Here is a 25,629-nt window from a genome sequence, read left to right as displayed (position 1 = left end):
TTAAGAAGATTGCTTATTTGAATGTTGGTACTCCTAAAATAAGTACAGAAAAAACCCCCTTAAAAGACTTGAACTTTTCACACTTCTCACAGGGAGATAATGGGGGGGAACAATAGCTAGTTAACTCCACCCCAACCATCCCCCACTAGAGTACCTGTAAATCCTTGCCCATTTAGGGTTCCTCTATTTAAAGCTTTATAACTCCAGACGTGAACACCACAGAGACTAGAAAATGTCTTAAATGAAGCAATACATTTGTACCATTTATAATACTAGTAATAATTATATTACTTTATATTCATAATTTTGTAAGAAATAAAGTGCCACAAATGCAATGGTCAAGGCAAAAAAATCTAAAATGAATTTGCTCCTTTTTTAGTTCGCAATGAAATACTGGGAGATTGCGGGTTAAAGTATACAGTCGTGGATCAAAAATTCTTGACCACAAGTTCATAAAATCTAAGGGTGGATATGTAGAACTACTAAAGACCTATGAAGCAAAACTAAGCGGTGTACCCAGCATCTCCAAATCTACCCACAATGTCTAAATTATTAACACTGGTCTAAAATAGCTAAGGGTCCAGAAACAATCCAAAATCTCTCCAAAAGGAATATAATGCTTTTGTCCATTGTAAAGCATATGAGCCCCTTATGAAGGTTTAAGATGAAACATAGATATAATTTAAACATAATGCAAACATATAGTCACACAATGCTGCACAGTACCTAAATGTGTAATAATTAACTCTTGTATGTAGCCTATTTCTATACTCTGTACACTCCTATGTTTTCTTGTATGGGAATGGGAGATATAAAACATTTTTCAGCCGTCCACCACGTTTTGGCAATGTTTCAACACTCTCCTCATCACTGTTGTATGCGTCACAAAACCATTACACTACTAACTAACGCTTACATTACAGTGTGAAATATCCACATTACATAATACCACCACCTATTTAAAGACACTAATTTCTAAAATAACGTAATAACCGAAATATTTTGAGCAGTAATACTTACATAGCAATGATGAAATCTTATCTATGTTCAGTAGATGGAGACAGAAGCGGATATAACTGTCATTGATTTACTGTCTCTGTTTTGCTCCAGAAAACGATGTCAGATAGAGTCTATCAGCAAACATATGGGCTTAGCTATGCCAGAAGTCCTCAATAATAATGTCAGGCCGGGACTTGAACTCTGGTCCCCCACGAGGCAGTCAAACACCTAGTCCACTGCACTACCAGAGACTGAGGTGACTCAAGTGCAGAGCAACACAGGCAGGAGTTCAGCAGGTTTTAATCCCCAACAAAAACACAAATACAAAACTCAGAACTAGAAAAGAAAACACTCCTAAACAGGAGAAAGTTACAGGCAGGCAGAACAAGTCCAATACGTCAATCCAAAAATCAGAATCCAAAAACAGAGCCAAAGTCAAATACCACAGATCAGTCCATGAGACAAGCAAACACGCCAGCAAGGGAAAATTCAAAAGAGAATACCGAACACAGTCCAGGTCAAATCAGGCAACGTTTCAGTGGGGTCAACAAGAGGCTTGGGCTTGAGAAACACCAGGGAATCACGAAGACTTAGCAAAGACATAGACAGAGGACCGGCTTAAATACACTGAAAAAAAACGAGCAAACAAGGCACATGACAGAGACAATGAGGTACAGGTGGGCAAGTTAAAAGAGGCTGGGTCAACATAACAAGGGAGGTAACCAGTGTCCAGAACAAAGAGTCTTTGGCACCCTCTGGTGGTTAAAAGTAGTCCAACCCGTGACAGGACCCCCCCCCCTTACGAACGTCTCCTGACGTTCCCAGGACAAGCAGGGTGTTGGAGGTGAAAGTCTCTTATAAGGTCCTGTCAAGGATGTCCCGAGCAGGAACCCAGGAGCGTTCCTCGGGTCCGCTACCCTTCCCAGTCCACCAGATACTGAACGCCACCACGAACCTGGCGGGGAGTTCAGCAACCGCGAACTGTGAAGGCAGGTTGGCCATGGATGATCCGAGGAGGGGGCGGGGCTTTGGGGGCAGGGGCCAGGGGGGAGACAAGGACTGGTCGTAATTTGGACACATGGAAGGTGGGGTTGATTTTCAGGGAACGGGGCAACTGGAGGCGATAGGTGACAGGGTTGACTCTGGGAGCACCTTGAGGGACCAACAAAACGAGGGCAAGTTTGCGAGATTCCACCCGCAGAGGAAGGTCTCTCGAGGATAGCCAAACCCTCTGTCCAGGCGAAGTGAAGGGCTGGCCTCCGCGACGGTTGGCTTGAATTTGGTTCCTCTGGAGGTCCGCAGAGTGCCTGGCGGACCCTTCGCCAGGTTCTCCTGCAACGCCGGATGAAGTGGAGGACTGAAGGCACACTGACCTCCTCTTCTTGTTCAGGAAACAGCGGTGGCTGGAACCCAAGCTGACATTGGAATGGTGACAACCCGGTAGCTGAGGACTGAAGGGTGTTGTGGGCATATTCTGCCCACAGCAGCTGAGAGCTCCAGGACGAGAGGTTAGTAGCTGCCAGGCTTTTAGTGTGGCCTCCAGCTCCTGGTTAACCCTTTCGGTCTGCCCATTAGACTGGGGGTGGAACCCAGAGGAGAGACTGGCTGTGGCCCCGATCAGCTTACAGAAGCTCGCCACACACGGAAGAGAACTGGGGGCCTCTGTCCGAGACAATGTCCTGGGGAAAACCAAAACTCGAAAAACATGATTAAAAACAAGTTTAGCCGTCTCAAATGCTGAAGGTAACTTAGGTAGAGGTATAAAACGACAGGCTTTGGGAGAACCTGTCTACTATAACTAAAATAACACTATTACCTTCAGAAACTGGCAAGCCGTGATAAAGTCCATGGAGAGGGGGACCAGGACGACTTGGGATGGGAGGGATGCAGCGACCTTGTGGGCGTTGTTGTTGGTTCTTACTTTGACGCACACATGGCAGCTGGCCACAAATGCTTTAACGCCCTCATCATCTCAGGCCACCAGAAACGTCTGTGAAGAAACTCGTATGTTCTTGGGATCCGGGTGGGCAGTGAGGTGGGACGAATGTCCCCACTGTAGGACTTGGGACCTTACGGCTCGGGGCACAAACAGAAGTCCACTGGGGCCTGTTCCGGGATCTGGGTCATTCGGGAGTGCCTGCCTTACTGTAGTCTCGATCCCCATCGGATAGGTGCTACTATTCGGGATGTTGAGATAACCGCCTTGCATCATCATCTCGACTGGAGGGAAGAAGTTGCCTTGAGAGGGCATCGGCTTCTTGTTCTTGGTTCCGGGCGGTATGAGAGCCGTAAAATCAAAACGACTAAAAAAAGTGCCCACCGGCCTGACGGGGTTCAGACGCTTGGCTTGTTGGAGGTATTCCAGATTTTTATGGTCGGTCCACACCAGGAATGGATGTTGGGCCCCTCCAGCCAGTGTCTCCAATCTTCCAGCGCTAGTTTAACAGCCAGTAACTCCCGGTCCCCGACATCATACCTGGACTCAGTAGGAGTCAAGCGTGAGACAGGAAGGCACACGGATGCAGTTTTCCATCAGATGAGCGTTGAGAAAGGACGGCACCAATCCCCACATCCGAGGCATCTACCTCAACAATGAATGGTAATACTGGATCAGGAAGCGCAGGATGGGCGCTGAGGAAAAGCGTTGCTTAAGCTCCCGGAATGCCTTATCAGCCTCTTGAGTCCAAGCATAGGGAGCACCACTTTCTTAGTTAGGAAGAAATGGGGGCAGCCACTGAACCGAAGTCCCTGATAAACTTGCGGTAAAAGTTTGCAAATCCAAGAAATCTTTGGACCTCCTTGATTGATCTTGGAGTAGGCCAGTCACGCACTGCTTGGGTCTTCTTTGGGTCCATCTGAATTCTACCTTCCCCAATGACAAATCCAAGGAACGAGACCTCCGTGACATGAAATTCACACTTCTCGGGTTTGACAAAGAGGTTATTCTTGAGCAGTCTCTGGAGAACTTGGCGCACATGATGACAATGCTCATGCAAAGATCTGGAGAAGATTAGTATATCGTCCAGGTAGACAAATACAAACTGATTTATCATGTCCCTGAGGACATCATTGATAAGAGCCTGGAAAACTGCAGGAGCATTTGTCAGTCCAAAAGGCATAACCTGGTACTCGTAATGACCGGACGGAGTATTGAAGGCGTTTTCCATTCATCGCCCTCTCTGATTCTGATCAGATGGTAAGCATTGCGCAGGTCCAGTTTCGTGAAAACAGTGCTCCTGGAGCAAGTCAAATGCTGTTGACATCAGAGGCAGAGGATAACGATTGCGAATGGTGATTTTATTAAGACCCCGGTAGTCAATGCATGGACGCAATCCACCGTCCTTTTTACCCACAAAGAAGAACCCAGCCCCTGCTGGCGAGGTGGAAGGACGTATGAACCAGAAGCCAGGGCATCCTTAATGTAAGTATCCATTGCCTTGCGTTCAGGTAAGGAAAGTGAAAAGATCCGCCCACGAGGGGGCTACTACCTGGCAAAAGTTCAATGGCGCAGTCGTAGGGTCTGTGGGGTGGTAGTGTAGATGCCCTCTTCTTGCTAAACACCTCCTTCAATCCAGATACTCGGCAGGAACATGGGTTAACTCGAAGGGTCTGGAGACTCTAGCTGACAGGAAGGACTTGAAAAGAGGCATGTAGCATGGCAAGTAGGACCCCATTCGAGGATAGTGCCAGTAATCCAGTCAATATGGGGTTGTGCCGGTTCAACCAGGGAAGCCCAGGACCACAGGGAACTCAGGGGAATCAATTAAATGTAAGGAAAGCTCCTCTTGGTGAGTCTCTACCTTGAGACGCAAAGGGGAAGTAGCAGAAGTCACAATGCCATGCCCAAGAGGATGGCCATCTAAAGCCGTAACTGAGAGGGGAGTATCCAGAGTAACTTGGGGATCCTGAATCTTTGAACAAGATTAGCGTCAATAAAGTTCCCCAGAACCAGAATCTACCAGGGCTCGACAAGAATAATTCTGCTCACCCCAAGAGATGGTAATGGGAAGGTATACACCTGCACCAGGGGATTCGGGAGTAAGAGTTGCTCCCGTCACAGCCCTCCCTCTGCTGGACGGGATTGCTCTTTTCCCAAGAGCTCTGGACAGGAGGTTCTGAAGTGGCCAGGCTTGCCACAATAGATGCAACACCTCTCTCTCATGCGTCGATCCTCTCAGCCTGGGATAGACGAGTGCGTCCCATCTGCATTGGTTCAGGTGCCTCAGTGAGAGATGTGGGTAGCTGCCAGGAAGGGCCTGTTAGTTCATGTCTCCTTGGGAAACTGGTGCGATCTCTGTGACGCTCACGGAGCCGGTTGTCAAGACGTATGGCGTGAGTAATAAGGGATTCGAGATTGCCAGGATAATCAACAGAAGCCAAACCATCTTTCAAGGCATCAGAGAGACCATTGAGAAAAGCCGAAATGAGTGCCGTCTCATTCCAACCACTTACAGCAGCAAGGGTACGGAACGAATTGCGTAGTCAGCTACACTGTCTCTCCCTGACGGAGCTGAAAAGTTGTTTGGCTGCATCCTGGCCTGTGGCAGACTGATCAAAACTCGTAGCATATCGCCAGTGAATGACTTGTAGTCTGAGCACTCCGGCCCTGCTTCTGCCAGATAGCGGTAGCCCAGCCAGGGCCTTACCGGTTAACAGGGTAATAATGTAGGCAATTCTGGACCTATCAGAAGGGAAGGTTGTTGGTTGTAGTTCAAAAGTCAGCTGGCACTGAATCAGGAAACCCTGGCATCCACCCGAATTCCCATCATACCTTTGGGGGGCTGGGAGGCGGGGCTCAGTACTGGGATGTGGAGAGGGAGGCATATAGGATTGTTGTACTGGAGCGGGAGGGGCTAGTGGTGCAGGTGAAGAGGATGAGGGCTCAGATGGAACCAACCTCTGAACGGTTTGAGCTAGCTGCTGTAGAACTTGGTCATGGCGAGCTAGAATCTCCTGCTGATTGGTTAGGGCTTGACCATGTGTGTCCATAGTGGAGCCAAAACTGTTCAAGGCAGCCATTATCCGTTCAAACTCCGTAGTGGAGATATTTACAGAAGATGTTGCTTCTGCTGAGTCAGTCATGGCTAAGTCTTCTGTCAGGCCGGGACTTGAACTCTGGTCCCCCACGAGGCAGTCAAACACCTAGTCCACTGCACTACCAGAGACTGGAGGTGACTCAAGTGCAGAGCAACACAGGCAGGAGTTCAGCAGGTTTTAATCCCCAACAAAAACACAAATACAAAACTCAGAACTAGAAAAGAAAACACTCCTAAACAGGGAGAAAGTTACAGGCAGCAGAACAAGTCCAATACGTCAATCCAAAATCAGAATCCAAAAACAGAGCCAAAGTCAAATACACAGATCAGTCCATGAGACAAGCAAACACGCCAGCAAGGGAAAATTCAAAAGAGAATACCGAACACAGTCCAGGTCAAATCAGGCAACGTTTCAGTGGGGTCAACAAGAGGCTTGGGCTTGAGAAACACCAGGGAATCACGAAGACTTAGCAAAGACATAGACAGAGGACCGGGCTTAAATACACTGAGAAAAACGAGCAAACAAGGCACATGACAGAGACAATGAGGTACAGGTGGGCAAGTTAACAAGAGGGCTGGGTCAACATAACAAGGGAGGGTAACCAGTGTCCAGAACAAAGAGTCTTTGGCACCCTCTGGTGGTTAAAAAGTAGTCCAACCCGTGACAGGACCCCCCCCCCTTACGAACGTCTCCTGACGTTCCCAGGACAAGCAGGGTGTTGGAGGTGAAAGTCTCTTATAAGGTCCTTGTCAAGGATGTCCCGAGCAGGAACCCAGGAGCGTTCCTCGGGTCCGTACCCTTCCCAGTCCACCAGATACTGAACGCCACCACGAACCTGGCGGGAGTTCAGCAACCGGCGAACTGTGAAGGCAGGTTGGCCATGGATGATCCGAGGAGGGGGCGGGGCTTTGGGGCAGGGGCCAGGGGGAGACAAGGACTGGTCGTAATTTGGACACATGGAAGGTGGGGTTGATTTTCAGGGAACGGGGCAACTGGAGGCGATAGGTGACAGGGTGACTCTGTGGAGCACCTTGAAGGGACCAACAAAACGAGGGGCAAGTTTGCGAGATTCCACCCGCAGAGGAAGGTCTCTCGAGGATAGCCAAACCCTCTGTCCAGGGCGGAAGTGAAGGGCTGGCCTCCGGCGACGGTTGGCTTGAATTTGGTTCCTCTTGGAGGTCCGCAGTAGTGCCTGGCGGACCCTTCGCCAGGTTCTCCTGCAACGCCGGATGAAGTGGAGGACTGAAGGCACACTGACCTCCTCTTCTTGTTCAGGAAACAGCGGTGGCTGGAACCCAAGCTGACATTGGAATGGTGACAACCCGGTAGCTGAGGACTGAAGGGTGTTGTGGGCATATTCTGCCCACAGCAGCTGAGAGCTCCAGGACGAGAGGTTAGTAGCTGCCAGGCTTCTTAGTGTGGCCTCCAGCTCCTGGTTAACCCTTTCGGTCTGCCCATTAGACTGGGGGTGGAACCCAGAGGAGAGACTGGCTGTGGCCCCGATCAGCTTACAGAATGCTCGCCACACACGGGAAGAGAACTGGGGCCTCTGTCCGAGACAATGTCCTGGGGAAAACCAAAAACTCGAAAAACATGATTAAAAACAAGTTTAGCCGTCTCAAATGCTGAAGGTAACTTAGGTAGAGGTATAAAACGACAGGCTTTGGAGAACCTGTCTACTATAACTAAAATAACACTATTACCTTCAGAAACTGGCAAGCCGGTGATAAAGTCCATGGAGAGGTGGGACCAGGGACGACTTGGGATGGGAGGGGATGCAGCAGACCTTGTGGGCGTTGTTGTTGGTTCTTACTTTGGACGCACACATGGCAGCTGGCCACAAATGCTTTAACGTCCCTCATCATCTCAGGCCACCAGAAACGTCTGTGAAGAAACTCGTATGTTCTTTGGGATCCGGGGTGGGCAGTGAGGTGGACGAATGTCCCCACTGTAGGACTTGGGACCTTACGGCTCGGGGCACAAACAGAAGTCCACTGGGGCCTGTTCCGGGATCTGGGTCATTCTGGAGTGCCTGCCTTACTGTAGTCTCGATCCCCCATCGGATAGGTGCTACTATTCGGGATGTTGAGATAACCGGCCTTGCATCATCATCTCGACTGGAGGGAAGAAGTTGCCTTGAGAGGGCATCGGGCTTCTTGTTCTTGGTTCCGGGGCGGTATGAGAGCGTAAAATCAAAACGACTAAAAAAAGTGCCCACCGGCCTGACGGGGTTCAGACGCTTGGCTTGTTGGAGGTATTCCAGATTTTTATGGTCGGTCCACACCAGGAATGGATGTTGGGCCCCCTCCAGCCAGTGTCTCCAATCTTCCAGCGCTAGTTTAACAGCCAGTAACTCCCGGTCCCCGACATCATACCTGGACTCAGTAGGAGTCAAGCGGTGAGACAGGAAGGCACACGGATGCAGTTTTCCATCAGATGAGCGTTGAGAAAGGACGGCACCAATCCCCACATCCGAGGCATCTACCTCAACAATGAATGGTAATACTGGATCAGGAAGCGTCAGGATGGGCGCTGAGGAAAAGCGTTGCTTAAGCTCCCGGAATGCCTTATCAGCCTCTTGAGTCCAAGCATAGGAGCACCACTCTTCTTAGTTAGGGAAGAAATGGGGCAGCCACTGAACCGAAGTCCCTGATAAACTTGCGGTAAAAGTTTGCAAATCCAAGAAATCTTTGGACCTCCTTGATTGATCTTGGAGTAGGCCAGTCACGCACTGCTTGGGTCTTCTTTGGGTCCATCTGAATTCTACCTTCCCCAATGACAAATCCAAGGAACGAGACCTCCGTGACATGAAATTCACACTTCTCGGGTTTGACAAAGAGGTTATTCTTGAGCAGTCTCTGGAGAACTTGGCGCACATGATGACAATGCTCATGCAAAGATCTGGAGAAGATTAGTATATCGTCCAGGTAGACAAATACAAACTGATTTATCATGTCCCTGAGGACATCATTGATAAGAGCCTGGAAAACTGCAGGAGCATTTGTCAGTCCAAAAGGCATAACCTGGTACTCGTAATGACCGGACGGAGTATTGAAGGCGGTTTTCCATTCATCGCCCTCTCTGATTCTGATCAGATGGTAAGCATTGCGCAGGTCCAGTTTCGTGAAAACAGTGGCTCCCTGGAGCAAGTCAAATGCTGTTGACATCAGAGGCAGAGGATAACGATTGCGAATGGTGATTTTATTAAGACCCGGTAGTCAATGCATGGACGCAATCCACCGTCCTTTTTACCCACAAAGAAGAACCCAGCCCCTGCTGGCGAGGTGGAAGGACGTATGAAACCAGAAGCCAGGGCATCCTTAATGTAAGTATCCATTGCCTTGCGTTCAGGTAAGGAAAGTGAAAAGATCCGCCCACGAGGGGGGCTACTACCTGGCAAAAGTTCAATGGCGCAGTCGTAGGGTCTGTGGGGTGGTAGTGTAGATGCCCTCTTCTTGCTAAACACCTCCTTCAAATCCAGATACTCGGCAGGAACATGGGTTAACTCGGAAGGGTCTGGAGACTCTAGCTGACAGGAAGGACTTGAAAAGAGGCATGTAGCATGGCAAGTAGGACCCCATTCGAGGATAGTGCCAGTAATCCAGTCAATATGGGGGTTGTGCCGGTTCAACCAGGGGAAGCCCAGGACCACAGGGAACTCAGGGGAATCAATTAAATGTAAGGAAAGCTCCTCTTGGTGAGTCTCTACCTTGAGACGCAAAGGGGAAGTAGCAGAAGTCACAATGCCATGCCCAAGAGGATGGCCATCTAAAGCCGTAACTGAGAGGGGAGTATCCAGAGTAACTTGGGGGATCCTGAATCTTTGAACAAGATTAGCGTCAATAAAGTTCCCCGCAGAACCAGAATCTACCAGGGCTCGACAAGAATAATTCTGCTCACCCCAAGAGATGGTAATGGGAAGGTATACACCTGCACCAGGGGATTCGGGAGTAAGAGTTGCTCCCGTCACAGCCCTCCCTCTGCTGGACGGGATTGCTCTTTTCCCAAGAGCTCTGGACAGGAGGTTCTGAAGTGGCCAGGCTTGCCACAATAGATGCAACACCTCTCTCTCATGCGTCGATCCCTCTCAGCCTGGGATAGACGAGTGCGTCCCATCTGCATTGGTTCAGGTGCCTCAGTGAGAGATGTGGGTAGCTGCCAGGAAGGGCCTGTTAGTTCATGTCTCCTTGGGAAACTGGTGCGATCTCTGTGACGCTCACGGAGCCGGTTGTCAAGACGTATGGCGTGAGTAATAAGGGATTCGAGATTGCCAGGATAATCAACAGAAGCCAAACCATCTTTCAAGGCATCAGAGAGACCATTGAGAAAAGCCGAAATGAGTGCCGTCTCATTCCAACCACTTACAGCAGCAAGGGTACGGAACGAAATTGCGTAGTCAGCTACACTGTCTCTCCCTGACGGAGCTGAAAAAGTTGTTTGGCTGCATCCTGGCCTGTGGCAGACTGATCAAAAACTCGTAGCATATCGCCAGTGAATGACTTGTAGTCTGAGCACTCCGGGCCCTGCTTCTGCCAGATAGCGGTAGCCCAAGCCAGGGCCTTACCGGTTAACAGGGTAATAATGTAGGCAATTCTGGACCTATCAGAAGGAAGGTTGTTGGTTGTAGTTCAAAAGTCAGCTGGCACTGAATCAGGAAACCCTGGCATCCACCCGAATTCCCATCATACCTTTGGGGGGCTGGGAGGCGGGGCTCAGTACTGGGATGTGGAGAGGGAGGCATATAGGATTGTTGTACTGGAGCGGGAGGGGCTAGTGGTGCAGGTGAAGAGGATGAGGGCTCAGATGGAACCAACCTCTGAACGGTTTGAGCTAGCTGCTGTAGAACTTGGTCATGGCGAGCTAGAATCTCCTGCTGATTGGTTAGGGCTTGACCATGTGTGTCCATAGTGGAGCCAAAACTGTTCAAGGCAGCCATTATCCGTTCAAACTCCGTAGTGGAGATATTTACAGAAGATGTTGCTTCTGCTGAGTCAGTCATGGCTAAGTCTTCTGTCAGGCCGGGGACTTGAACTCTGGTCCCCACGAGGCAGTCAAACACCTAGTCCACTGCACTACCAGAGACTGGAGGTGACTCAAGTGCAGAGCAACACAGGCAGGAGTTCAGCAGGTTTTAATCCCCAACAAAAACACAAATACAAAACTCAGAACTAGAAAAGAAAACACTCCTAAACAGGGAGAAAGTTACAGGCAGGCAGAACAAGTCCAATACGTCAATCCAAAAATCAGAATCCAAAACAGAGCCAAAGTCAAATACCACAGATCAGTCCATGAGACAAGCAAACACGCCAGCAAGGGAAAATTCAAAAGAGAATACCGAACACAGTCCAGGTCAAATCAGGCAACGTTTCAGTGGGGTCAACAAGAGGCTTGGGCTTGAGAAACACCAGGGAATCACGAAGACTTAGCAAAGACATAGACAGAGGACCGGGCTTAAATACACTGAGAAAAACGAGCAAACAAGGCACATGACAGAGACAATGAGGTACAGGTGGGCAAGTTAACAAGAGGGCTGGGTCAACATAACAAGGGAGGGTAACCAGTGTCCAGAACAAAGAGTCTTTGGCACCCTCTGGTGGTTAAAAAGTAGTCCAACCCGTGACAGGACCCCCCCCCCTTACGAACGTCTCCTGACGTTCCCAGGACAAGCAGGGTGTTGGAGGTAAAGTCTCTTATAAGGTCCTTGTCAAGGATGTCCCGAGCAGGAACCCAGGAGCGTTCCTCGGGTCCGTACCTTCCCAGTCCACCAGATACTGAACGCCACCACGAACCTGGCGGGAGTTCAGCAACCGGCGAACTGTGAAGGCAGGTTGGCCATGGATGATCCGAGGAGGGGGCGGGGCTTTGGGGGCAGGGGCCAGGGGGAGACAAGGACTGGTCGTAATTTGGACACATGGAAGGTGGGGTTGATTTTCAGGGAACGGGGCAACTGGAGGCGATAGGTGACAGGGTTGACTCTGTGGAGCACCTTGAAGGGACCAACAAAACGAGGGGCAAGTTTGCGAGATTCACCCGCAGAGGAAGGTCTCTCGAGGATAGCCAAACCCTCTGTCCAGGGCGGAAGTGAAGGGCTGGCCTCCGGCGACGGTTGGCTTGAATTTGGTTCCTCTTGGAGGTCCGCAGTAGTGCCTGGCGGACCCTTCGCCAGGTTCTCCTGCAACGCCGGATGAAGTGGAGGACTGAAGGCACACTGACCTCCTCTTCTTGTTCAGGAAACAGCGGTGGCTGGAACCCAAGCTGACATTGGAATGGTGACAACCCGGTAGCTGAGGACTGAAGGGTGTTGTGGGCATATTCTGCCCACAGCAGCTGAGAGCTCCAGGACGAGAGGTTAGTAGCTGCCAGGCTTCTTAGTGTGGCCTCCAGCTCCTGGTTAACCCTTTCGGTCTGCCCATTAGACTGGGGGTGGAACCCAGAGGAGAGACTGGCTGTGGCCCCGATCAGCTTACAGAATGCTCGCCACACACGGGAAGAGAACTGGGGGCCTCTGTCCGAGACAATGTCCTGGGGAAAACCAAAAACTCGAAAAACATGATTAAAAACAAGTTTAGCCGTCTCAAATGCTGAAGGTAACTTAGGTAGAGGTATAAAACGACAGGCTTTGGAGAACCTGTCTACTATAACTAAAATAACACTATTACCTTCAGAAACTGGCAAGCCGGTGATAAAGTCCATGGAGAGGTGGGACCAGGGACGACTTGGGATGGGGAGGGATGCAGCAGACCTTGTGGGCGTTGTTGTTGGTTCTTACTTTGGACGCACACATGGCAGCTGGCCACAAATGCTTTAACGTCCCTCATCATCTCAGGCCACCAGAAACGTCTGTGAAGAAACTCGTATGTTCTTTGGGATCCGGGGTGGGCAGTGAGGTGGGACGAATGTCCCCACTGTAGGACTTGGGACCTTACGGCTCGGGGCACAAACAGAAGTCCACTGGGGCCTGTTCCGGGATCTGGGTCATTCTGGAGTGCCTGCCTTACTGTAGTCTCGATCCCCCATCGGATAGGTGCTACTATTCGGGATGTTGAGATAACCGGCCTTGCATCATCATCTCGACTGGAGGGAAGAAGTTGCCTTGAGAGGGCATCGGGCTTCTTGTTCTTGGTTCCGGGCGGTATGAGAGCGTAAAATCAAAACGACTAAAAAAAGTGCCCACCGGGCCTGACGGGGGTTCAGACGCTTGGCTTGTTGGAGGTATTCCAGATTTTTATGGTCGGTCCACACCAGGAATGGATGTTGGGCCCCCTCCAGCCAGTGTCTCCAATCTTCCAGCGCTAGTTTAACAGCCAGTAACTCCCGGTCCCCGACATCATACCTGGACTCAGTAGGAGTCAAGCGGTGAGACAGGAAGGCACACGGATGCAGTTTTCCATCAGATGAGCGTTGAGAAAGGACGGCACCAATCCCCACATCCGAGGCATCTACCTCAACAATGAATGGTAATACTGGATCAGGAAGCGTCAGGATGGGCGCTGAGGAAAAGCGTTGCTTAAGCTCCCGGAATGCCTTATCAGCCTCTTGAGTCCAAGCATAGGGAGCACCACTCTTCTTAGTTAGGGAAGAAATGGGGGCAGCCACTGAACCGAAGTCCCTGATAAACTTGCGGTAAAAGTTTGCAAATCCAAGAAATCTTTGGACCTCCTTGATTGATCTTGGAGTAGGCCAGTCACGCACTGCTTGGGTCTTCTTTGGGTCCATCTGAATTCTACCTTCCCCAATGACAAATCCAAGGAACGAGACCTCCGTGACATGAAATTCACACTTCTCGGGTTTGACAAAGAGGTTATTCTTGAGCAGTCTCTGGAGAACTTGGCGCACATGATGACAATGCTCATGCAAAGATCTGGAGAAGATTAGTATATCGTCCAGGTAGACAAATACAAACTGATTTATCATGTCCCTGAGGACATCATTGATAAGAGCCTGGAAAACTGCAGGAGCATTTGTCAGTCCAAAAGGCATAACCTGGTACTCGTAATGACCGGACGGAGTATTGAAGGCGGTTTTCCATTCATCGCCCTCTCTGATTCTGATCAGATGGTAAGCATTGCGCAGGTCCAGTTTCGTGAAAACAGTGGCTCCCTGGAGCAAGTCAAATGCTGTTGACATCAGAGGCAGAGGATAACGATTGCGAATGGTGATTTTATTAAGACCCCGGTAGTCAATGCATGGACGCAATCCACCGTCCTTTTTACCCACAAAGAAGAACCCAGCCCCTGCTGGCGAGGTGGAAGGACGTATGAAACCAGAAGCCAGGGCATCCTTAATGTAAGTATCCATTGCCTTGCGTTCAGGTAAGGAAAGTGAAAAGATCCGCCCACGAGGGGGCTACTACCTGGCAAAAGTTCAATGGCGCAGTCGTAGGGTCTGTGGGGTGGTAGTGTAGATGCCCTCTTCTTGCTAAACACCTCCTTCAAATCCAGATACTCGGCAGGAACATGGGTTAACTCGGAAGGGTCTGGAGACTCTAGCTGACAGGAAGGACTTGAAAAGAGGCATGTAGCATGGCAAGTAGGACCCCATTCGAGGATAGTGCCAGTAATCCAGTCAATATGGGGGTTGTGCCGGTTCAACCAGGGGAAGCCCAGGACCACAGGGAACTCAGGGGAATCAATTAAATGTAAGGAAAGCTCCTCTTGGTGAGTCTCTACCTTGAGACGCAAAGGGGAAGTAGCAGAAGTCACAATGCCATGCCCAAGAGGATGGCCATCTAAAGCCGTAACTGAGAGGGGAGTATCCAGAGTAACTTGGGGGATCCTGAATCTTTGAACAAGATTAGCGTCAATAAAGTTCCCCGCAGAACCAGAATCTACCAGGGCTCGACAAGAATAATTCTGCTCACCCCAAGAGATGGTAATGGGAAGGTATACACCTGCACCAGGGGATTCGGGAGTAAGAGTTGCTCCCGTCACAGCCCTCCCTCTGCTGGACGGGATTGCTCTTTTCCCAAGAGCTCTGGACAGGAGGTTCTGAAGTGGCCAGGCTTGCCACAATAGATGCAACACCTCTCTCTCATGCGTCGATCCCTCTCAGCCTGGGATAGACGAGTGCGTCCCATCTGCATTGGTTCAGGTGCCTCAGTGAGAGATGTGGGTAGCTGCCAGGAAGGGCCTGTTAGTTCATGTCTCCTTGGGAAACTGGTGCGATCTCTGTGACGCTCACGGAGCCGGTTGTCAAGACGTATGGCGTGAGTAATAAGGGATTCGAGATTGCCAGGATAATCAACAGAAGCCAAACCATCTTTCAAGGCATCAGAGAGACCATTGAGAAAAGCCGAAATGAGTGCCGTCTCATTCCAACCACTTACAGCAGCAAGGGTACGGAACGAAATTGCGTAGTCAGCTACACTGTCTCTCCCCTGACGGAGCTGAAAAAGTTGTTTGGCTGCATCCTGGCCTGTGGCAGACTGATCAAAAACTCGTAGCATATCGCCAGTGAATGACTTGTAGTCTGAGCACTCCGGGCCCTGCTTCTGCCAGATAGCGGTAGCCCAAGCCAGGGCCTTACCGGTTAACAGGGTAATAATGTAGGCAATTCTGGACCTATCAGAAGGGAAGGTTGTTGGTTGTAGTTCAAAAGTCAGCTGGCACTGAATCAGGAAACCCTGGCATCCACCCGAATTCCCATCATACCTTTGGGGGGCTGGGAGGCGGGGCTCAGTACTGGGATGTGGAGAGGGAGGCATATAGGATTGTTGTACTGGAGCGGGAGGGGCTAGTGGTGCAGGTGAAGAGGATGAGGGCTCAGATGGAACCAACCTCTGAACGGTTTGAGCTAGCTGCTGTAGAACTTGGTCATGGCGAGCTAGAATCTCCTGCTGATTGGTTAGGGCTTGACCATGTGTGTCCATAGTGGAGCCAAAACTGTTCAAGGCAGCCATTATCCGTTCAAACTCCGTAGTGGAGATATTTACAGAAGATGTTGCTTCTGCTGAGTCAGTCATGGCTAAGTCTTCTGTCAGGCCGGGGACTTGAACTCTGGTCCCCCACGAGGCAGTCAAACACCTAGTCCACTGCACTACCAGAGACTGGAGGTGACTCAAGTGCAGAGCAACACAGGCAGGAGTTCAGCAGGTTTTAATCCCCAACAAAAACACAAATACAAAACTCAGAACTAGAAAAGAAAACACTCCTAAACAGGGAGAAAGTTACAGGCAGGCAGAACAAGTCCAATACGTCAATCCAAAAATCAGAATCCAAAAACAGAGCCAAAGTCAAATACCACAGATCAGTCCATGAGACAAGCAAACACGCCAGCAAGGGAAAATTCAAAAGAGAATACCGAACACAGTCCAGGTCAAATCAGGCAACGTTTCAGTGGGGTCAACAAGAGGCTTGGGCTTGAGAAACACCAGGGAATCACGAAGACTTAGCAAAGACATAGACAGAGGACCGGGCTTAAATACACTGAGAAAAACGAGCAAACAAGGCACATGACAGAGACAATGAGGTACAGGTGGGCAAGTTAACAAGAGGGCTGGGTCAACATAACAAGGGAGGGTAACCAGTGTCCAGAACAAAGAGTCTTTGGCACCCTCTGGTGGTTAAAAAGTAGTCCAACCCGTGACAGGACCCCCCCCCTTACGAACGTCTCCTGACGTTCCCAGGACAAGCAGGGTGTTGGAGGTGAAAGTCTCTTATAAGGTCCTTGTCAAGGATGTCCCGAGCAGGAACCCAGGAGCGTTCCTCGGGTCCGTACCCTTCCCAGTCCACCAGATACTGAACGCCACCACGAACCTGGCGGGAGTTCAGCAACCGGCGAACTGTGAAGGCAGGTTGGCCATGGATGATCCGAGGAGGGGGCGGGGCTTTGGGGGCAGGGGCCAGGGGGGAGACAAGGACTGGTCGTAATTTGGACACATGGAAGGTGGGGTTGATTTTCAGGGAACGGGGCAACTGGAGGCGATAGGTGACAGGGTTGACTCTGTGGAGCACCTTGAAGGGACCAACAAAACGAGGGGCAAGTTTGCGAGATTCCACCCGCAGAGGAAGGTCTCTCGAGGATAGCCAAACCCTCTGTCCAGGGCGGAAGTGAAGGGCTGGCCTCCGGCGACGGTTGGCTTGAATTTGGTTCCTCTTGGAGGTCCGCAGTAGTGCCTGGCGGACCCTTCGCCAGGTTTCCTGCAACGCCGGATGAAGTGGAGGACTGAAGGCACACTGACCTCCTCTTCTTGTTCAGGAAACAGCGGTGGCTGGAACCCAAGCTGACATTGGAATGGTGACAACCCGGTAGCTGAGGACTGAAGGGTGTTGTGGGCATATTCTGCCCACAGCAGCTGAGAGCTCCAGGACGAGAGGTTAGTAGCTGCCAGGCTTCTTAGTGTGGCCTCCAGCTCCTGGTTAACCCTTTCGGTCTGCCCATTAGACTGGGGGTGGAACCCAGAGGAGAGACTGGCTGTGGCCCCGATCAGCTTACAGAATGCTCGCCACACACGGGAAGAGAACTGGGGGCCTCTGTCCGAGACAATGTCCTGGGGAAACCAAAAACTCGAAAAACATGATTAAAAACAAGTTTAGCCGTCTCAAATGCTGAAGGTAACTTAGGTAGAGGTATAAAACGACAGGCTTTGGAGAACCTGTCTACTATAACTAAAATAACACTATTACCTTCAGAAACTGGCAAGCCGGTGATAAAGTCCATGGAGAGGTGGGACCAGGGACGACTTGGGATGGGGAGGGATGCAGCAGACCTTGTGGGCGTTGTTGTTGGTTCTTACTTTGGACGCACACATGGCAGCTGGCCACAAATGCTTTAACGTCCCTCATCATCTCAGGCCACCAGAAACGTCTGTGAAGAAACTCGTATGTTCTTTGGGATCCGGGGTGGGCAGTGAGGTGGGACGAATGTCCCCACTGTAGGACTTGGGACCTTACGGCTCGGGGCACAAACAGAAGTCCACTGGGGCCTGTTCCGGGATCTGGGTCATTCTGGAGTGCCTGCCTTACTGTAGTCTCGATCCCCCATCGGATAGGTGCTACTATTCGGGATGTTGAGATAACCGGCCTTGCATCATCATCTCGACTGGAGGGAAGAAGTTGCCTTGAGAGGGCATCGGGCTTCTTGTTCTTGGTTCCGGGGCGGTATGAGAGCGTAAAATCAAAACGACTAAAAAAAGTGCCCACCGGGCCTGACGGGGGTTCAGACGCTTGGCTTGTTGGAGGTATTCCAGATTTTTATGGTCGGTCCACACCAGGAATGGATGTTGGGCCCCCTCCAGCCAGTGTCTCCAATCTTCCAGCGCTAGTTTAACAGCCAGTAACTCCCGGTCCCCGACATCATACCTGGACTCAGTAGGAGTCAAGCGGTGAGACAGGAAGGCACACGGATGCAGTTTTCCATCAGATGAGCGTTGAGAAAGGACGGCACCAATCCCCACATCCGAGGCATCTACCTCAACAATGAATGGTAATACTGGATCAGGAAGCGTCAGGATGGGCGCTGAGGAAAAGCGTTGCTTAAGCTCCCGGAATGCCTTATCAGCCTCTTGAGTCCAAGCATAGGGAGCACCACTCTTCTTAGTTAGGGAAGAAATGGGGGCAGCCACTGAACCGAAGTCCCTGATAAACTTGCGGTAAAAGTTTGCAAATCCAAGAAATCTTTGGACCTCCTTGATTGATCTTGGAGTAGGCCAGTCACGCACTGCTTGGGTCTTCTTTGGGTCCATCTGAATTCTACCTTCCCCAATGACAAATCCAAGGAACGAGACCTCCGTGACATGAAATTCACACTTCTCGGGTTTGACAAAGAGGTTATTCTTGAGCAGTCTCTGGAGAACTTGGCGCACATGATGACAATGCTCATGCAAAGATCTGGAGAAGATTAGTATATCGTCCAGGTAGACAAATACAAACTGATTTATCATGTCCCTGAGGACATCATTGATAAGAGCCTGGAAAACTGCAGGAGCATTTGTCAGTCCAAAAGGCATAACCTGGTACTCGTAATGACCGGACGGAGTATTGAAGGCGGTTTTCCATTCATCGCCCTCTCTGATTCTGATCAGATGGTAAGCATTGCGCAGGTCCAGTTTCGTGAAAACAGTGGCTCCCTGGAGCAAGTCAAATGCTGTTGACATCAGAGGCAGAGGATAACGATTGCGAATGGTGATTTTATTAAGACCCCGGTAGTCAATGCATGGACGCAATCCACCGTCCTTTTTACCCACAAAGAAGAACCCAGCCCCTGCTGGCGAGGTGGAAGGACGTATGAAACCAGAAGCCAGGGCATCCTTAATGTAAGTATCCATTGCCTTGCGTTCAGGTAAGGAAAGTGAAAAGATCCGCCCACGAGGGGGGCTACTACCTGGCAAAAGTTCAATGGCGCAGTCGTAGGGTCTGTGGGGTGGTAGTGTAGATGCCCTCTTCTTGCTAAACACCTCCTTCAAATCCAGATACTCGGCAGGAACATGGGTTAACTCGGAAGGGTCTGGAGACTCTAGCTGACAGGAAGGACTTGAAAAGAGGCATGTAGCATGGCAAGTAGGACCCCATTCGAGGATAGTGCCAGTAATCCAGTCAATATGGGGGTTGTGCCGGTTCAACCAGGGGAAGCCCAGGACCACAGGGAACTCAGGGGAATCAATTAAATGTAAGGAAAGCTCCTCTTGGTGAGTCTCTACCTTGAGACGCAAAGGGGAAGTAGCAGAAGTCACAATGCCATGCCCAAGAGGATGGCCATCTAAAGCCGTAACTGAGAGGGGAGTATCCAGAGTAACTTGGGGGATCCTGAATCTTTGAACAAGATTAGCGTCAATAAAGTTCCCCGCAGAACCAGAATCTACCAGGGCTCGACAAGAATAATTCTGCTCACCCCAAGAGATGGTAATGGGAAGGTATACACCTGCACCAGGGGATTCGGGAGTAAGAGTTGCTCCCGTCACAGCCCTCCCTCTGCTGGACGGGATTGCTCTTTTCCCAAGAGCTCTGGACAGGAGGTTCTGAAGTGGCCAGGCTTGCCACAATAGATGCAACACCTCTCTCTCATGCGTCGATCCCTCTCAGCCTGGGATAGACGAGTGCGTCCCATCTGCATTGGTTCAGGTGCCTCAGTGAGAGATGTGGGTAGCTGCCAGGAAGGGCCTGTTAGTTCATGTCTCCTTGGGAAACTGGTGCGATCTCTGTGACGCTCACGGAGCCGGTTGTCAAGACGTATGGCGTGAGTAATAAGGGATTCGAGATTGCCAGGATAATCAACAGAAGCCAAACCATCTTTCAAGGCATCAGAGAGACCATTGAGAAAAGCCGAAATGAGTGCCGTCTCATTCCAACCACTTACAGCAGCAAGGGTACGGAACGAAATTGCGTAGTCAGCTACACTGTCTCTCCCCTGACGGAGCTGAAAAAGTTGTTTGGCTGCATCCTGGCCTGTGGCAGACTGATCAAAAACTCGTAGCATATCGCCAGTGAATGACTTGTAGTCTGAGCACTCCGGGCCCTGCTTCTGCCAGATAGCGGTAGCCCAAGCCAGGGCCTTACCGGTTAACAGGGTAATAATGTAGGCAATTCTGGACCTATCAGAAGGGAAGGTTGTTGGTTGTAGTTCAAAAGTCAGCTGGCACTGAATCAGGAAACCCTGGCATCCACCCGAATTCCCATCATACCTTTGGGGGGCTGGGAGGCGGGGCTCAGTACTGGGATGTGGAGAGGGAGGCATATAGGATTGTTGTACTGGAGCGGGAGGGGCTAGTGGTGCAGGTGAAGAGGATGAGGGCTCAGATGGAACCAACCTCTGAACGGTTTGAGCTAGCTGCTGTAGAACTTGGTCATGGCGAGCTAGAATCTCCTGCTGATTGGTTAGGGCTTGACCATGTGTGTCCATAGTGGAGCCAAAACTGTTCAAGGCAGCCATTATCCGTTCAAACTCCGTAGTGGAGATATTTACAGAAGATGTTGCTTCTGCTGAGTCAGTCATGGCTAAGTCTTCTGTCAGGCCGGGGACTTGAACTCTGGTCCCCCACGAGGCAGTCAAACACCTAGTCCACTGCACTACCAGAGACTGGAGGTGACTCAAGTGCAGAGCAACACAGGCAGGAGTTCAGCAGGTTTTAATCCCCAACAAAACACAAATACAAAACTCAGAACTAGAAAAGAAAACACTCCTAAACAGGGAGAAAGTTACAGGCAGGCAGAACAAGTCCAATACGTCAATCCAAAAATCAGAATCCAAAAACAGAGCCAAAGTCAAATACCACAGATCAGTCCATGAGACAAGCAAACACGCCAGCAAGGGAAAATTCAAAAGAGAATACCGAACACAGTCCAGGTCAAATCAGGCAACGTTTCAGTGGGGTCAACAAGAGGCTTGGGCTTGAGAAACACCAGGGAATCACGAAGACTTAGCAAAGACATAGACAGAGGACCGGGCTTAAATACACTGAGAAAAACGAGCAAACAAGGCACATGACAGAGACAATGAGGTACAGGTGGGCAAGTTAACAAGAGGGCTGGGTCAACATAACAAGGGAGGGTAACCAGTGTCCAGAACAAAGAGTCTTTGGCACCCTCTGGTGGTTAAAAGTAGTCCAACCCGTGACAGGACCCCCCCCCTTACGAACGTCTCCTGACGTTCCCAGGACAAGCAGGGTGTTGGAGGTGAAAGTCTCTTATAAGGTCCTTGTCAAGGATGTCCCGAGCAGGAACCCAGGAGCGTTCCTCGGGTCCGTACCCTTCCCAGTCCACCAGATACTGAACGCCACCACGAACCTGGCGGGAGTTCAGCAACCGGCGAACTGTGAAGGCAGGTTGGCCATGGATGATCCGAGGAGGGGGCGGGGCTTTGGGGGCAGGGCCAGGGGGGAGACAAGGACTGGTCGTAATTTGGACACATGGAAGGTGGGGTTGATTTTCAGGGAACGGGGCAACTGGAGGCGATAGGTGACAGGGTTGACTCTGTGGAGCACCTTGAAGGGACCAACAAAACGAGGGGCAAGTTTGCGAGATTCCACCCGCAGAGGAAGGTCTCTCGAGGATAGCCAAACCCTCTGTCCAGGGCGGAAGTGAAGGGCTGGCCTCCGGCGACGGTTGGCTTGAATTTGGTTCCTCTTGGAGGTCCGCAGTAGTGCCTGGCGGACCCTTCGCCAGGTTCTCCTGCAACGCCGGATGAAGTGGAGGACTGAAGGCACACTGACCTCCTCTTCTTGTTCAGGAAACAGCGGTGGCTGGAACCCAAGCTGACATTGGAATGGTGACAACCCGGTAGCTGAGGACTGAAGGGTGTTGTGGGCATATTCTGCCCACAGCAGCTGAGAGCTCCAGGACGAGAGGTTAGTAGCTGCCAGGCTTCTTAGTGTGGCCTCCAGCTCCTGGTTAACCCTTTCGGTCTGCCCATTAGACTGGGGGTGGAACCCAGAGGAGAGACTGGCTGTGGCCCCGATCAGCTTACAGAATGCTCGCCACACACGGGAAGAGAACTGGGGGCCTCTGTCCGAGACAATGTCCTGGGGAAAACCAAAAACTCGAAAAACATGATTAAAAACAAGTTTAGCCGTCTCAAATGCTGAAGGTAACTTAGGTAGAGGTATAAAACGACAGGCTTTGGAGAACCTGTCTACTATAACTAAAATAACACTATTACCTTCAGAAACTGGCAAGCCGGTGATAAAGTCCATGGAGAGGTGGGACCAGGGACGACTTGGGATGGGGAGGGGATGCAGCAGACCTTGTGGGCGTTGTTGTTGGTTCTTACTTTGGACGCACACATGGCAGCTGGCCACAAATGCTTTAACGTCCCTCATCATCTCAGGCCACCAGAAACGTCTGTGAAGAAACTCGTATGTTCTTTGGGATCCGGGGTGGGCAGTGAGGTGGGACGAATGTCCCCACTGTAGGACTTGGGACCTTACGGCTCGGGGCACAAACAGAAGTCCACTGGGGCCTGTTCCGGGATCTGGGTCATTCTGGAGTGCCTGCCTTACTGTAGTCTCGATCCCCCATCGGATAGGTGCTACTATTCGGGATGTTGAGATAACCGGCCTTGCATCATCATCTCGACTGGAGGGAAGAAGTTGCCTTGAGAGGGCATCGGGCTTCTTGTTCTTGGTTCCGGGGCGGTATGAGAGCGTAAAATCAAAACGACTAAAAAAAAGTGCCCACCGGGCCTGACGGGGGTTCAGACGCTTGGCTTGTTGGAGGTATTCCAGATTTTTATGGTCGGTCCACACCAGGAATGGATGTTGGGCCCCCTCCAGCCAGTGTCTCCAATCTTCCAGCGCTAGTTTAACAGCCAGTAACTCCCGGTCCCCGACATCATACCTGGACTCAGTAGGAGTCAAGCGGTGAGACAGGAAGGCACACGGATGCAGTTTTCCATCAGATGAGCGTTGAGAAAGGACGGCACCAATCCCCACATCCGAGGCATCTACCTCAACAATGAATGGTAATACTGGATCAGGAAGCGTCAGGATGGGCGCTGAGGAAAAGCGTTGCTTAAGCTCCCGGAATGCCTTATCAGCCTCTTGAGTCCAAGCATAGGGAGCACCACTCTTCTTAGTTAGGGAAGAAATGGGGGCAGCCACTGAACCGAAGTCCCTGATAAACTTGCGGTAAAAGTTTGCAAATCCAAGAAATCTTTGGACCTCCTTGATTGATCTTGGAGTAGGCCAGTCACGCACTGCTTGGGTCTTCTTTGGGTCCATCTGAATTCTACCTTCCCCAATGACAAATCCAAGGAACGAGACCTCCGTGACATGAAATTCACACTTCTCGGGTTTGACAAAGAGGTTATTCTTGAGCAGTCTCTGGAGAACTTGGCGCACATGATGACAATGCTCATGCAAAGATCTGGAGAAGATTAGTATATCGTCCAGGTAGACAAATACAAACTGATTTATCATGTCCCTGAGGACATCATTGATAAGAGCCTGGAAAACTGCAGGAGCATTTGTCAGTCCAAAAGGCATAACCTGGTACTCGTAATGACCGGACGGAGTATTGAAGGCGGTTTTCCATTCATCGCCCTCTCTGATTCTGATCAGATGGTAAGCATTGCGCAGGTCCAGTTTCGTGAAAACAGTGGCTCCCTGGAGCAAGTCAAATGCTGTTGACATCAGAGGCAGAGGATAACGATTGCGAATGGTGATTTTATTAAGACCCCGGTAGTCAATGCATGGACGCAATCCACCGTCCTTTTTACCCACAAAGAAGAACCCAGCCCCTGCTGGCGAGGTGGAAGGACGTATGAAACCAGAAGCCAGGGCATCCTTAATGTAAGTATCCATTGCCTTGCGTTCAGGTAAGGAAAGTGAAAAGATCCGCCCACGAGGGGGGCTACTACCTGGCAAAAGTTCAATGGCGCAGTCGTAGGGTCTGTGGGGTGGTAGTGTAGATGCCCTCTTCTTGCTAAACACCTCCTTCAAATCCAGATACTCGGCAGGAACATGGGTTAACTCGGAAGGGTCTGGAGACTCTAGCTGACAGGAAGGACTTGAAAAGAGGCATGTAGCATGGCAAGTAGGACCCCATTCGAGGATAGTGCCAGTAATCCAGTCAATATGGGGGTTGTGCCGGTTCAACCAGGGGAAGCCCAGGACCACAGGGAACTCAGGGGAATCAATTAAATGTAAGGAAAGCTCCTCTTGGTGAGTCTCTACCTTGAGACGCAAAGGGGAAGTAGCAGAAGTCACAATGCCATGCCCAAGAGGATGGCCATCTAAAGCCGTAACTGAGAGGGGAGTATCCAGAGTAACTTGGGGGATCCTGAATCTTTGAACAAGATTAGCGTCAATAAAGTTCCCCGCAGAACCAGAATCTACCAGGGCTCGACAAGAATAATTCTGCTCACCCCAAGAGATGGTAATGGGAAGGTATACACCTGCACCAGGGGATTCGGGAGTAAGAGTTGCTCCCGTCACAGCCCTCCCTCTGCTGGACGGGATTGCTCTTTTCCCAAGAGCTCTGGACAGGAGGTTCTGAAGTGGCCAGGCTTGCCACAATAGATGCAACACCTCTCTCTCATGCGTCGATCCCTCTCAGCCTGGGATAGACGAGTGCGTCCCATCTGCATTGGTTCAGGTGCCTCAGTGAGAGATGTGGGTAGCTGCCAGGAAGGGCCTGTTAGTTCATGTCTCCTTGGGAAACTGGTGCGATCTCTGTGACGCTCACGGAGCCGGTTGTCAAGACGTATGGCGTGAGTAATAAGGGATTCGAGATTGCCAGGATAATCAACAGAAGCCAAACCATCTTTCAAGGCATCAGAGAGACCATTGAGAAAAGCCGAAATGAGTGCCGTCTCATTCCAACCACTTACAGCAGCAAGGGTACGGAACGAAATTGCGTAGTCAGCTACACTGTCTCTCCCCTGACGGAGCTGAAAAAGTTGTTTGGCTGCATCCTGGCCTGTGGCAGACTGATCAAAAACTCGTAGCATATCGCCAGTGAATGACTTGTAGTCTGAGCACTCCGGGCCCTGCTTCTGCCAGATAGCGGTAGCCCAAGCCAGGGCCTTACCGGTTAACAGGGTAATAATGTAGGCAATTCTGGACCTATCAGAAGGAAGGTGTTGGTTGTAGTTCAAAAGTCAGCTGGCACTGAATCAGGAAACCCTGGCATCCACCCGAATTCCCATCATACCTTTGGGGGG

At 50.7% G+C, this 25,629-nt stretch overlaps 1 protein-coding gene across 4 annotated transcripts in view; it reads right to left on the bottom strand.

Moving 5' to 3' along the window:
• Positions 1 to 25,629, bottom strand: part of LOC135235847 (nuclear GTPase SLIP-GC-like) — an 89,516-nt gene that overhangs the window by 29,598 nt on the left and 34,289 nt on the right. The gene's annotated exons all lie outside the window — the stretch shown is intronic.

Source organism: Anguilla rostrata, chromosome 1, assembly GCF_018555375.3.
Source record: "Anguilla rostrata isolate EN2019 chromosome 1, ASM1855537v3, whole genome shotgun sequence".
In the NCBI taxonomy this organism is placed as follows: Eukaryota; Metazoa; Chordata; class Actinopteri; order Anguilliformes; family Anguillidae; genus Anguilla; species Anguilla rostrata.
This window is presented reverse-complemented; position numbering and strand designations above follow the sequence as displayed.